Source organism: Rosa rugosa, chromosome 1 (assembly GCF_958449725.1).
Source record: "Rosa rugosa chromosome 1, drRosRugo1.1, whole genome shotgun sequence".
Taxonomy (NCBI): Eukaryota; Viridiplantae; Streptophyta; class Magnoliopsida; order Rosales; family Rosaceae; genus Rosa; species Rosa rugosa.
The window spans coordinates 37,681,578-37,694,503 of record NC_084820.1 but is presented as its reverse complement, the minus strand read 5'-3'; the positions used below and the strand labels follow the sequence as shown (position 1 = coordinate 37,694,503).

Here is a 12,926-nt window from a genome sequence, read left to right as displayed (position 1 = left end):
GTACGATTACTTTCCTTGTACGATTGAGATTCTATGTATTGTAATCTTCTATATAAAGAGGCCCCTATTATCAATGAGAATACACAGCAAATTCCTCTCAATTTCAGTTTCTCTACAACACGTTATCAGCACGAGCCCTAACCCTAGCTTTAGAAACCAAAACCCCAGAAATTGATCAAGCTCCACCAAATTTGCCTTGCCTGCGCGCTACTACTGCCCCCACAGCCCCCGCGTCGCAACTCAACGCTAACCCTACCAGGTTAGCCTCGCTGCCCCTGTAGCGCCCGCAAGCCCTGCTTGCCTTCTACCTTCGCGCGCGCTCGCGACCGCGACTCACCAGCGGCCCCGCGGCATCTCCACAGCGTCCTCGCAGCATCCCCGCAACTGTCCTCGCGACATCCCCGCAACGGCCCCGCAACAGTCCTCGCGGCATCTCCTTAGCATCCTCGCGACATCCTCGCAGCGACCCTACAGTATCACTGCACAACCCAACCAACATCTTTTCCGGTCAAGAATTCCGGCATCTTTTCAAGGTACACTTTTCTATAAGTTCCCGTTTTTGAAGTTTTTCAATTTCTTCTTCTTTTTCTCGGGGACTTCCAGCATCCCTTCTTCTTCCCCCCTTTCTTCTTCATAGGGGAGACCAATAGCCGAACTGTGGGGGTTCGTGCTCACTCCAAGCTTGGAGCTTGTAGAGTCCTCCAAACTTAGAGTTTGTTGAGAAGAAAACGATCGACCACATACATAGTCGTTTCGATCTAATCCAAAAACCCCTCTTGGAATCGGATTTTCTTGGAAGCGACTACGATCAGAAAATCCCTAATTTCTTGGAAGCGACTACGCTCAGAAATTTTATAGTTTTTCGTGGTAGCTTTTTTTCGCTCCGAAACTAACCCTATTTTCTTGTTGTTTTTCAGGATGAGTAACCTGAACAAGTTGAGCTTCGCTCCACTAGAGACAACAGGCGCAGGATACCACAAGTGGGTCCGTGATGTGCGCCAGCATCTTAAGGCTGATGGGATCCTGAGTACGATCCAAGAGCCAAGTCAGGACGTGCGTACTCCTCAACAAGCTATTGCTTTTGAAGCAAATAGAGCTACGAGAGAGGCGAATGAAGCCAAAGCCATCATTCTCATGACAAGGCACATGAATGACGCGCTCCAAAATGAGTACCTCAATGAGGAAGACCCAAGAAGACTATGGGTAGAACTCGAGCAGCGTTTTGGCAACGTCCGTGATTCCCTGCTTCCAGACTTAGAAGTGAGATGGCATAGCCTCCGCTTCTGTGATTTCAAGTCTGTACTTGACTACAATTCAGAAGCACTTCGTATCAAGTCTATGATGGAATTCTGTGGACAGAACATCACTGATACGATGTTGATCGAGAAGACTCTCTCCACCTTCCCCGTCTCTGCATTGATGATAGCCAAAAACTATCGGATTAATGTCAATGCTAGACGCATCACAAGATTTCATGAGCTAATTGGTGCCTTGAACGTAGCTGAAAAGCACGACAACATACTTGTGAAGAACTATAACTCTAGACCCGTGGGAACCAAGTCAAATCCGGAGTCTAATTATAGTCGCGCCTCCAAGGGAGGACGCAAGGAGCGAAACCCTAAGAGTAGGGATAATTCTGGACGTTCTGGTCCATATTCTCGCCCTAAAGAGGAAGGAAATCGCCAAGATAGGCGTGCACGGAACCGTGGAGGTAAACGTGTGAAAAGAGAGAGAGGCCAAGCCTCTGGTTATGGTGGTAACGCCACCAAAGGCAATAACCGTCTACAAAATGCTCCCAGTGCGCCTCGATCAAGGGAACCTGACCATAATGATATGCTTGTCTCAGATGTGGATAAAGTGGACATTGGGCAAAGAAGTGTACTGCATCCCAGAACGTTGCAAACGCATACAAGATGTATCGTGAAGCAAGGGAGGCAAATTACATGGAACAAGAAGATCAAGATGGAGATCTCGATCTAAGGGTGGAAGACTACAAGGATCAAGACCCAGAAACTGGCGATTTTGATTAAGTCTTTTTATTTCCAAGAGATGTAGGCTATTGCCATATTATTTTTGTAGTAGATGCCAATGCTATTAGTCTTTCATCAAAGTAGGCGTACTCAATGTGAGTGTGATGTCTAGGAAGGTTTTGAGATCAGTGGTACTTAAGTGAGCCCCGCTCCACCGACATCTCTCTACTCACCTGGTCACATTTACATTGGAATTACCGAAAGGAGTTAGACGACTACCATTGTTTTGCATTAACTAGTTTATTGGATTAGATTTCCTTTGGTTAAAGAAACGATGATGTAATTCCGTTTGGCTTATTAATAAAAGTTGAGCTCTTTTCTTTATGACTCCTTTTTAATTACGAGCTTTTCTTTTCAAGGAATGGATGAACTTCAATGTCTTGCGGATAGTGCGACTACGCACACCATTCTACGACATAGGCAATTATTCTTGGAGATGTTGCCTACATATTCATCTGTGACTACGATGGCTGGGCCATCAGGTTTAGTTCAAGGACATGGAATGGCCCAATTCCTTTTGCCTAATGGCACCTTGATTAAAGTTACTGAAGCTCTCTACGCTCCTAAGGCAAATCGAACCTTATTGAGCTTTAAAGATATTAGAGCCAACGGATTCCATGCGGAAACGCATAGTGAGAACGGAATAGAATTCCTTTGCATTACCTCTAATGATTGCGGAAGAAAGCGCATCTTAGAGAAGCTTATGTGTCAATCTAGTGGACTTTATGTCACTACAATTCGACCTATTGAATCCAATAATGTCATAAGAGAAGAACTCTTGGATTCAGACACATATTGGCTTTGGCATGACCGACTAGGACATCCTGGTCGTGATATGATGCTCCGTATACTAAAGACTTCACACGGACATCCATTCTTCAGAGTGAGAAGAAGCAAGAATCGAAAATTGATTCCAGGACTTAGCAAGACCGCAACAATTGCAGCATCTGGAGCTGCAGCCGTCTTGGGGCGCCATAGGGCCGCCCAAGTCCCATGTGGTGACGCCATTAATGGCGCCAACCATGAGCATGACGCCATGGTTGTTTCTCCTAGTGGCCATGACGCCACACACACCAATTTCCATGGCTCCAACGCCATAATGGGAGATGTAGTCACACACTTTGCTTCTAATAGCGCTACAGACGCTCAGGCCCAACCAAAATCCTCATTGGTTGCTTCTAAGGCCCCTCGCACTTTCTGTAAAGCCTGTTCCTTCGGGAAATTAGGACCGAGACCGTCCTACGCAAAGGATCCCAAAATACTCATTCCGTTCTTACAGAGAATCCAAGGGGATATCTGTGGACCAATTCAACCACCATGCGGACCTTTTAAATACTTTATGGTATTGGTTGATGCGTCGACACGCTGGTCACATGTCGCGCTACTGTCCACTCGAAATGCTGCTTATGTTAAACTCCTCTCCCAGATTATCCGTCTACGGGCTCACTACCCTGACCATCCTATTAAGTCAATTCGACTTGATAATGCTGGGGAGTTTACATCGAAAACATTCGATGACTATTGCATGTCACTGGGGATTGATGTAGAGCATCCAGTTCCCCATGTTCATACCCAAAATGGTCTCGCAGAAGCCGCTATCAAACGACTACAGATGATAGCACGGACATTGGTTATGCGCACCAATCTCCCTGTTTCTGCTTGGGGATATGCAATATTGCATGCAGCGACGCTAATTCGTCTACGACCCACTGCCACCCAATCTTACTCTATGTTACAGCTAGTGACTGGGTACGAGCCTGATATCTCGCACTTACGCATCTTTGGGTGTGCCATTTATGTGCCTATTACGCCGCCACAGCGTACTAAGATGGGTCCACAACGACGAATGGGCATTTATGTTGGATATGAATCTCCAACGATCGTCCGCTACCTCGAACCCTTGACAGGCGATCTCTTTACCGCTAGATTTGCGGATTGTCACTTTGATGAGACAGTCTTCCCATCGTTAGGGGGAGATAAGAACACATATGGTCAACAGGAACGACAAGAATTGTCGTGGTCTGTCCCCACTATGGCTCATCTCGATCCCCGTACCGCACAGTCCGAACTTGAAGTGCGAAGAATAATCGAGCTCCAGAACGTAGCAGACACTCTGCCTGATGCGTTTTCTGATGTTGCCAAAGTGACGAGATCACACATACCTGCTGCAAACGTGCCTGCAAGGATCGATGTCCCAAATACTGGACATCACGCCTCTCCTGTGACACTAGGAGATGGCGCCATTGCCCAACATGGCAATGATGTGGCATCTATGGCCGCAGGTCCCGCAAGAAAGCGCGGTAGATCGATTGGTTCGAAGGATACTCGCCCTAGAAAGAGAGCGAACGAGGCACAAACAAATCCTTTGATCATCGATACTCAAAATCCGTCCCATGGTTATGGTTATGTCCAAGAGACATCATTGGGGGACGCCTCAATGTCAGAACCTATCCCTGAGAACGTAGAGATCTCTGTTAATTACACTAGTGTACATGCGACGTGGGAAAGAAACTCCATCATCATTGATGATGTATTCGCGTATTCAGTGGCGCGTGAGATTATTGAGACCGATGACATCGAACCACGCTCCGTTGATGAATGCCAACGTAGAGCTGATTGGCCAAAGTGGAAAGATGCGATCCAGGCAGAACTTGATTCTCTAGCGAAAAGAAAGGTATTCGGACCAGTTGTGCCAATACCGCCCAACACCAAACCAGTTGGTCACAAATGGGTATTCGTTAGAAAGCGTAATGAGAAAAACGAGATTGTAAGGTACAAAGCTCGCCTTGTGGCGCAAGGTTTCTCACAACGCCCTGGAATCGACTACGAGGAGACCTATTCTCCCGTAATGGACGTCATAACGTTCCACTACCTTGTCAGTTTGGTAGTTTCCGAAAAACTGAACATGCAGCTTATGGATGTGGTTACTGCATATCTATATGGGGATCTAGATACAGAGATATACATGAAGATTCCAGACGGAATTCAATTACCCAAATCAAGTGGCTCTAAACCACGGAGCGCGTTTGCAATTAGATTGAAACGCTCACTATATGGATTGAAACAATCCGGACGGATGTGGTATAACAGTCTAAGTGACTACTTGATTGGAAAGGGATATGTCAACAATGAACTATGCCCATGTGTGTTCATAAAGAGGACAAGTTCCGGATTTGCAATAGTGGCGGTTTATGTCGATGACATGAACATAATTGGCACCCTTAAAGAGTTAAGGGAAACCGCTGAACACTTGAAATCCGAGTTTGAGATGAAAGATCTTGGGAAAACACGGTTTTGCCTCGGTTTAGAACTTGAGCACCGTAGAGATGGTATCCTGATTCATCAATCAGCTTATACCCAAAAGATGCTTAGGTGTTTCAACACTGATAAGATTAAGCCTTCAAGCACCCCAATGGTCGTCCGTAGTCTTGATCCAAAGAAGGATCAATTTCGTCCAAAAGATGACGATGAAGAAGTGCTAGAGGCAGAAGTGCCCTACCTAAGTGCAATAGGCGCATTATTGTACTTAGCACAATGCACAAGACCGGATATCTCATTCGCTGTGAACTTGCTAGCTAGATATAGCTCTGTGCCTACACGACGCCATTGGACTGGTGTTAAAGATATCTTTCGATACCTAAGTGGTACGATCGATATGGGCTTGTTCTATCCCTACAGAGAGAAGATGGATTCGGACCCATCAAGTGCCAGGGACGCCACACATGGTGGACTGCGTTCCCTCTCCCCACCCCAAAACGATATAAGTGTTTTGGAAGGTTTTGCTGATGCTGGGTACATCTCTGACCCACACAAAGGTCGCTCCCAAACTGGTTATGTTTTCACCATGGGAAAGACCGCGATATCTTGGAGGTCTACAAAGCAGACCTTAGTCGCTACCTCTTCGAATCATGCAGAGATCATTGCTCTTCACGAAGCAGTTCGTGAATGTATATGGCTTCGATCCATAGTTACGCATATTCGAAGCAATTGTGGTTTGAAGTCTACCACAGATGAGCCAACGAGCATTTATGAGGATAATGCTGCTTGCATTGAACAAATAAAGCAAGGCTACATCAAAGGCGACAACACCAAGCATATATCGCCCAAATTCTTCTACAATCAGCAACAACAGAAGCTCCTCAAGATCAAAGTGAACCAGGTTCGATCTGAGGACAATGAGGCAGACTTGTTTACTAAGTCATTGCTCAAATCCACGTTCGAGAAACATGTGGCAAGAATTGGCTTGCGGAAATTATCTGAACTCCCATGATCGTAGTCATCAGGGGGAGGCGCAGACATCAGGGGGAGATGTCTACATGTTCACCTCGAAACGTGAAGGGTGTGTTGTGTTCTTTTTCCCCTTCGACCGAGGTTATTTTTGTCCCACTGGGTTTTTGTTACTCGGCAAGGTTTTTTACGAGGCAACGAGAGAAGCACCGCGTTTGGACAACACAAGGGGGAGTGTTTAAGGATATCTCTATTTGTGTTTGGCCCAAACTCTAGGTTACTTGACCTAGTGGTAATAGGGTTAAATTAGAAGGATCTAGATTCCTATTCAATGTACGATTACTTTCCTTGTACGATTGAGATTCTATGTATTGCAATCCTCTATATAAAGAGGCCCCTATTATCAATGAGAATACACAGCAAATTCCTCTCAATTTCAGTTTCTCTACAACAGAAATATATTTGATGTAAATAGATGGTAATAATGGACATTTATGGATAATCACTATGCCAAAAAGGCCTTCAGACGACAGAACTGTTCTGTCGTCTGAACGAACAAAAATGTGTCGTCTAGTACGGTGTCGTCTCTTGGGGGCATCAGAAGACAGAAGTGTTCGGTCGTCTGATGAGTTTTGCATTTTGGGAACTCTCTCATACAACAACAATTAAAAGTTGTGCTAATTTACTTTAAACGATAATTATATGTGGTCGTAAAGAGCATCAGAGGACAATGAAGTGTCGTTCTAGGATAGGTTTGTATGACATTTAAGTGTTGTGTGAAAGATTTTGAAATTATACATATGTGATGTTGGGAAATGGTTTAGACAATAGATATCATATTCTTTCTGTTATGTCAGTCTCATTACGACGACAATTTACTGTCGTTTGAGATTATTTAGACGACAAATATTTGTGGTCTTAATATAAAAAGGACTACTAATAGTACATGTTTTATATTGTCTGTAATCACGTCCAATCACACTTATTTGTTGTTGTTATACACTTTAGCCAATACTTTCAACTAACTTATGTTGTTGTTTTGCCTTTCAGACTACAATTTTCTGTTGTCCCATTGTCAAAAAGACAATAGACTTCTTATTGGTTTTTGTGTTGTTTTTGTGCAGCTGCAACCACACGTTTTGGTGTGCCTTTGTTGTAACTTGCAATTTGAAATAACACATATTACTAGTCTCCTGTTACAATTGGTATGCATGCATCTGGAAATTAAAATTACCCGTTCATGAAACCATAAAATCCACATCCAAAAGCATTCATTGCAATTTCCACTAATCCATCATTGTCTCATGTACACAAACCTAATCATGAGCATCAGTTCAAAATGGCCCATATCTACTAATTTGAATCTGCAAACAAGTCCACATTCTTAATGAAGGAAGAATTTCTACTAGAAACAAGTTAAATATAGGAACTAGCTAGCTGTACTACTATATTACACCTGGTGGCTTCCCTTGGGGATCACATAATCTCCATAATTGTCCCTTGACAGCTTCCTACACAGAAGCATGCATGATTATCACCAAAATAGGGGAGAAACAAACATAACATGTTAAAAGGAAATCTCAATTAAGATGCCAGTCTTGTAGAAATGAACTAATATAACATGACCACGCATACTTGGGGTACTCATGTGCTTAGATGAGAAGATAATTTCATGTAATAGTTGCCTATTTTAGTTTCTTATATAGAAATAAACAAATTCATAACAAAAATGTTTGGAAACTTGGCATAAATTACTGGATACTAATGGTTATAATGGCCAGGACTCATATCCAATGGTCAAAACAAGAACAAATGTAGATGTTCACTCAAGAGAGAGATTTTATGTGTGCATATGTGGGTGTAGCAGTCAGCTGGTAGTCAAACATCTCAGACCGATTGAAAATGGATGATACCTGAAGAACTCCCTTGGTTGTGAAGTCAAATGTAGCTGATAGCTGTCTTGTGCCATCAATCCAACTTATTATCCGCTGTCTGTGGCTATCTGCACAAGTGGAGTCCACGTAAACAACATAAGCACTTCTAATAAAGGCAAAACGAGAGAGAGAGAGAGAGAGAGTACTTGTTAGGATGATCGCACAATCTTGTTTTGCCCGTATAGATTATGTCTTGAAGCTGGATCGAGTCCAATGCTAGGCTCATCCATATAAACAATCTACATAGAGTTTGCAAATGAATGCAGTAAATAGGATATCAAGAAATTTACACGTCCAGGAAAATTGGAAAATTGTCACACAGCTAGAGCAGCTAAAAAGTGATCACCATATACTTTAGGATCACCTATCAGTGAAATTGCGACGCTAAGCCTTCTCTTCATACCTCCACTATACTTTCCAGCTCTTTTGTCTGCAACCCCACCATGAAACAGATTGACACTTTTCAAAGATTCTTCCACTGCCTAGAGAAACAAAATTCAGACAAAAAAATAAGGAAAAACAGATAAGCTTAATCTGCAAGCACAAAATAAATAAATGTATGTAATGACTTACTTGTCTTAATCCAGAACCTTTGAGGTTCTCAAGTCTTCCCTAAAAAAGCAGATGCTCCCTTCCAGTCAGGGTTTCCCATAGTAGGCTGCAAAATGTCCCAAACTCAAGAAGTTATTTAAATTCTAAATTTATAAAGGGAAAGACCAGAAAGGAAATTTATGCCTTCTTGATAAATCAGGCATGTATCACGGCTTACTCATGCTATGGACAAACTCCCATGCTGGTATATATTTCATCCGAGTGTTGATGTCCAGACATTGAACAAAAGCCGTGCCAAAGGTTGACTTTGTCAGACCAATCATCTGTTGAAAGATATAGAGATGCCATAAACCCAAAGAATCACAAGGGCAATAACATGTAAGAATGTAGAAGTCACAGGACAACATCCACAAGGGAGAACAAAACCCAGAGGGATGGTTTGACCAATTAAATCTCAACCTTGTTGTGTTGTACCTGCCTTTACAGTAATATTCTCTGAGGATTACCAACTACCCATTGAGATCTAGTACACGTTAACCAAATTTCTCGACGGTAATGAATAAGTTCAAATTAAACTTGGCTTGAATATATCTAGCTGATGAAAAAGCAGATTGAGATTTCCTTCTTGAATATATCTACCTTAGGGGATTGATGTCGGACATCTTGGTTGCCAGATGTAAGTATCACAGTTACTCCATGCACTGCAGGTTGCTTGCTGAAGTAAAATCTGAATTTCCTCATTATGTCTGGTCATTAGTGTAATGGTTTTAGGTCATTAGCAGCTATACACATTGAAACATTTACAAAATGCATAAATTACTCTTCTAATTTAAATGTTTAGACCAATTATTATATTTAGTAATATATTAGTTGTTCAAATGACAGATTGTAAAATTTAAAGTGAACAATTACATATATGTAATTTGTGTTTGAAAGTGAGCATCTCCAAGTGTTTGGAAATTTGAACATTTACTTGCATCTCAGTTTCATTTCCAACCTTTAAGTGATGGAAATTTGAACATTTACTTGCATCTCAGTTTCACAGTTACTCCTATACCAATACAATTAGTAGAAAACAGATGTATGAGCAGTGCTATCTTATGTGTAGCAGAAAGACATCAAGGTTTTATTGATGGAATAAATGACTAGTATGATATGGAATATGTAAATAAAGGTTAAGAGAGTCAAAATCTGACAGATGTGTGTTATTATTGGCAGCATCTGAACTGTGGAAATAGTTTTTCTGAAAATTTGATGAGAAATATTTACCTGTTTAATATCTTTAGCTGTTGCATCATTACTGAAAGTATTCTCCTCTTTAGCAGTAATATGAAACACTGTAAAACACAACATTGAAACGAAGAAACTTAGTGACAAAAGATAATATCTACTATAGCATGTTAGTTGTTAAAACTGAATTTGGTTAAGCAGACGAAATGCAGGTAAGTAACTAAATTAATCAGACAAATAACATCGAAAGTAAAAGAATAGTCTTGAGATTTTTATGAATGGAAATTGAGGATCAAATTCCAGAATAGGCTTTAGAATTTGTTACAGCTGCATGCCTCTACATTTTGATTCTATTAGTTTATGTAAATTTCAATTTGAGGAAACTAAGAGTGAATTCTAGAATAGCAAATGCAACCTGAAAAAATACACTCATTGTATTACTCTTCAGAGAAAAAGCAAAACCACTGATTCCTAATGGACATAATATATTCAATTAGTCAAACTATATATTACAGATAATTTGAGATAATTCTTGTATATATTATGTCCCATGCCACAATTTGATATACAATTTGAGATAACCACTGATAATTTGACCGTCAGAATTTGAGATATTTTCATTACCATTACCCAATGCCACAGATTCAACTTTAAATTGTCCTCTACTTAATATATTATCTTCACTATCAAGTGTGACAAACCACTTGATATACTATAATAACAGAAATTGTAATGAAACAAACACCAATACGCTAAACAATGTTCATACGTAAATGAAACAAAATAAAAATTGATAAGTTATTGAAATTGATTAGCAGCTAAACAGATTGTAAATTGGAAAATATGATAAATGCAGAAAAATTACCAAGCAACAAATTCTTTAACTCTTTATGATATTACAATTAATCTTATCCTCACCAAGTCCAAGTTCTTAACTACCTGCAAAAGTAAGAGCATGTCTAAGATATAGTATTGGCGCTTCTATTAAAGAGAGCATGAAAGGTATCAAAATGATAACAGGATGTCTAACAGCTAATATTATCAAGTTTATCAATAGTTATAAAAAGTAAGAACCTCCATTAGTAGTGATCAAAATAATTTAGGCTTCTCCAGAAGTGTGAAACCATTTTCCAAAAACTAAGTATTAAAAAACTTGGAAAAATGATTACTTTTTCATTTATCTTGGTTGGAACTTTCATGGCTGCAATTTTGTCCTGACTCTTGTATTCATTTTGCAGGTTTCTATTGATCTCTGCAAAACAATGATCAAACAAATTCAATATCTTCGTCACTGTGAAGTAGTCATACTTTTCAACTGAGACACAACACTAATTGAGATAAATAGAGATTAGAAATTGAGAATCAGACCTTTTACAGAGGAACAGCTTGTTCCTTGAGAGAAAAGTTCAATATCACCAAATAGTAATCAGTCTTCAATCCATGCTTTTTTCGTTCACTGTTTGACTACTTATGTAATATATATGAGTTATGTTATATAATTGTACTAAATACATTGAAAAAGGATTTATTCAGGAAAATAAAAAAGAATGTAGAGTAAGTGTTAATATTTACCAAGAAATTTGGTGACTAAGGGAATGCATCAACATACTTTGTTTGATATGTCATAAATGATATGATTTAGTTGAATTCTGTCTGCTGAATCCAGGGGTTAATAGAGTTTGCTCGATTATCATCTTGTGACATAGGTTCTTTTGCAATCTCACCCAATTTCTGAATTTCTACATGAGTATACATGATTCAATTAGCAAAAGGCATAGCATAAACTTATTCAAAAATTGAAGCAAATTTTTAATGAAAAAATTTGGTGATTGTAACAGTAGTAAGAGAGAAGTCATAAATATGCAAATTCAATGGACAAGAAAGCGCACCCTTCATGAAAGTAACACAACTTGTTGAGCTGGTTTGTTTCTCGTTCTTCAGAATCCGAGGTGATGATGGATTATAATGGAAATCATGAATTTCTGAAAATTTACATTTACTTATAGTTTCTAATGTCGATCAATTAAATCTAAAGTAGCCAATTTTCATTAGAACAGTGATACGGAAAAAAAAAATTTAAACTTCAATGTTCAGAAGCAAATATTGAAATTAAAAATTCAGTTTGCAAATGAAGTTTCTAGAGCTGCCACAGCTTGTAGTGCATGTTTCATGAATCAAAAAAGACTAACTTTAATACAGTATGCTAAAGATCAGTGCGTGAGTCAAAAACATATGTCATTGTGAAAAATACATACCAGTAAAATAAGGGATGGGGAGACATTGGTTGTGGGATCTAATTACAGCAGCTCGCAGCCGCACATAGGAGTCATGGACCTCTTCTACATTTTGGTTGCAGAGCACATGCTAAAGTCATCCTTGCTTAGCTTGGACTCTTCACTTTTAGTAAGACACTGTTAAACATTAAGGTTTTTATTCAAACCTTCATACAAAAATATATGAAATTCAGTAACAAAAAACCCAATCAAAAGCAAAAATTGACACAGCTAATAGAAGCCCAAAATATAGAACTGAAAAAAAAAAAAAAAAAAAAACAATCAAACACGTCTCTTTCGAAACAAGCCCAGGCGCAGATAACACAGATAATCAAAATCTTCTTGAAATAGAGGGAAAACATATATAATGAGCAATAGAACAAAAGTGATAAACTAAAACCATTATCTAATAACTATATATATATATATATAACGGAACTAACTGTGGGAAGAAAAGAATAAGAATTAAGTATATAAAAAGGTCTAACTCATAGATAGAAAATCAAATAGGCTTCAAAATCGGGTACGGGATATCACACCAAGTCGTCTTCATGTTCCCAGAGGTTCTTGAACAGGAAAAACCAAAATGATTATGTATTATAATGGAAAAGCAGAGAGACCGACAAAAAAAGAAATCAAACAAATTCAAACCCATCATAGAATACCTAGGATGATCAGTT

The 12,926-nt window shown here is 39.8% G+C and overlaps 3 long non-coding RNA genes across 3 annotated transcripts; all 3 read right to left on the bottom strand.

Moving 5' to 3' along the window:
* Positions 1 to 7,498: 7,498 nt before the first annotated feature.
* LOC133739873 (uncharacterized) lies at positions 7,499 to 8,404 on the bottom strand. The gene is made up of 3 exons (XR_009860870.1): positions 8,338 to 8,404; positions 8,171 to 8,259; positions 7,499 to 7,768 (listed from the first exon to the last, which is right to left on the bottom strand). It is a non-coding gene; the product is annotated as an uncharacterized LOC133739873 (long non-coding RNA).
* A 166-nt stretch (positions 8,405 to 8,570) lies between these two features.
* LOC133725155 (uncharacterized) lies at positions 8,571 to 9,084 on the bottom strand. The gene is made up of 3 exons (XR_009854284.1): positions 8,961 to 9,084; positions 8,765 to 8,849; positions 8,571 to 8,673 (listed from the first exon to the last, which is right to left on the bottom strand). It is a non-coding gene; the product is annotated as an uncharacterized LOC133725155 (long non-coding RNA).
* A 159-nt stretch (positions 9,085 to 9,243) lies between these two features.
* Positions 9,244 to 12,926, bottom strand: LOC133736544 (uncharacterized). The gene is made up of 9 exons (XR_009859610.1): positions 12,912 to 12,926; positions 12,229 to 12,384; positions 11,863 to 11,955; positions 11,546 to 11,712; positions 11,342 to 11,437; positions 11,143 to 11,225; positions 10,839 to 10,912; positions 10,013 to 10,080; positions 9,244 to 9,489 (listed from the first exon to the last, which is right to left on the bottom strand). It is a non-coding gene; the product is annotated as an uncharacterized LOC133736544 (long non-coding RNA).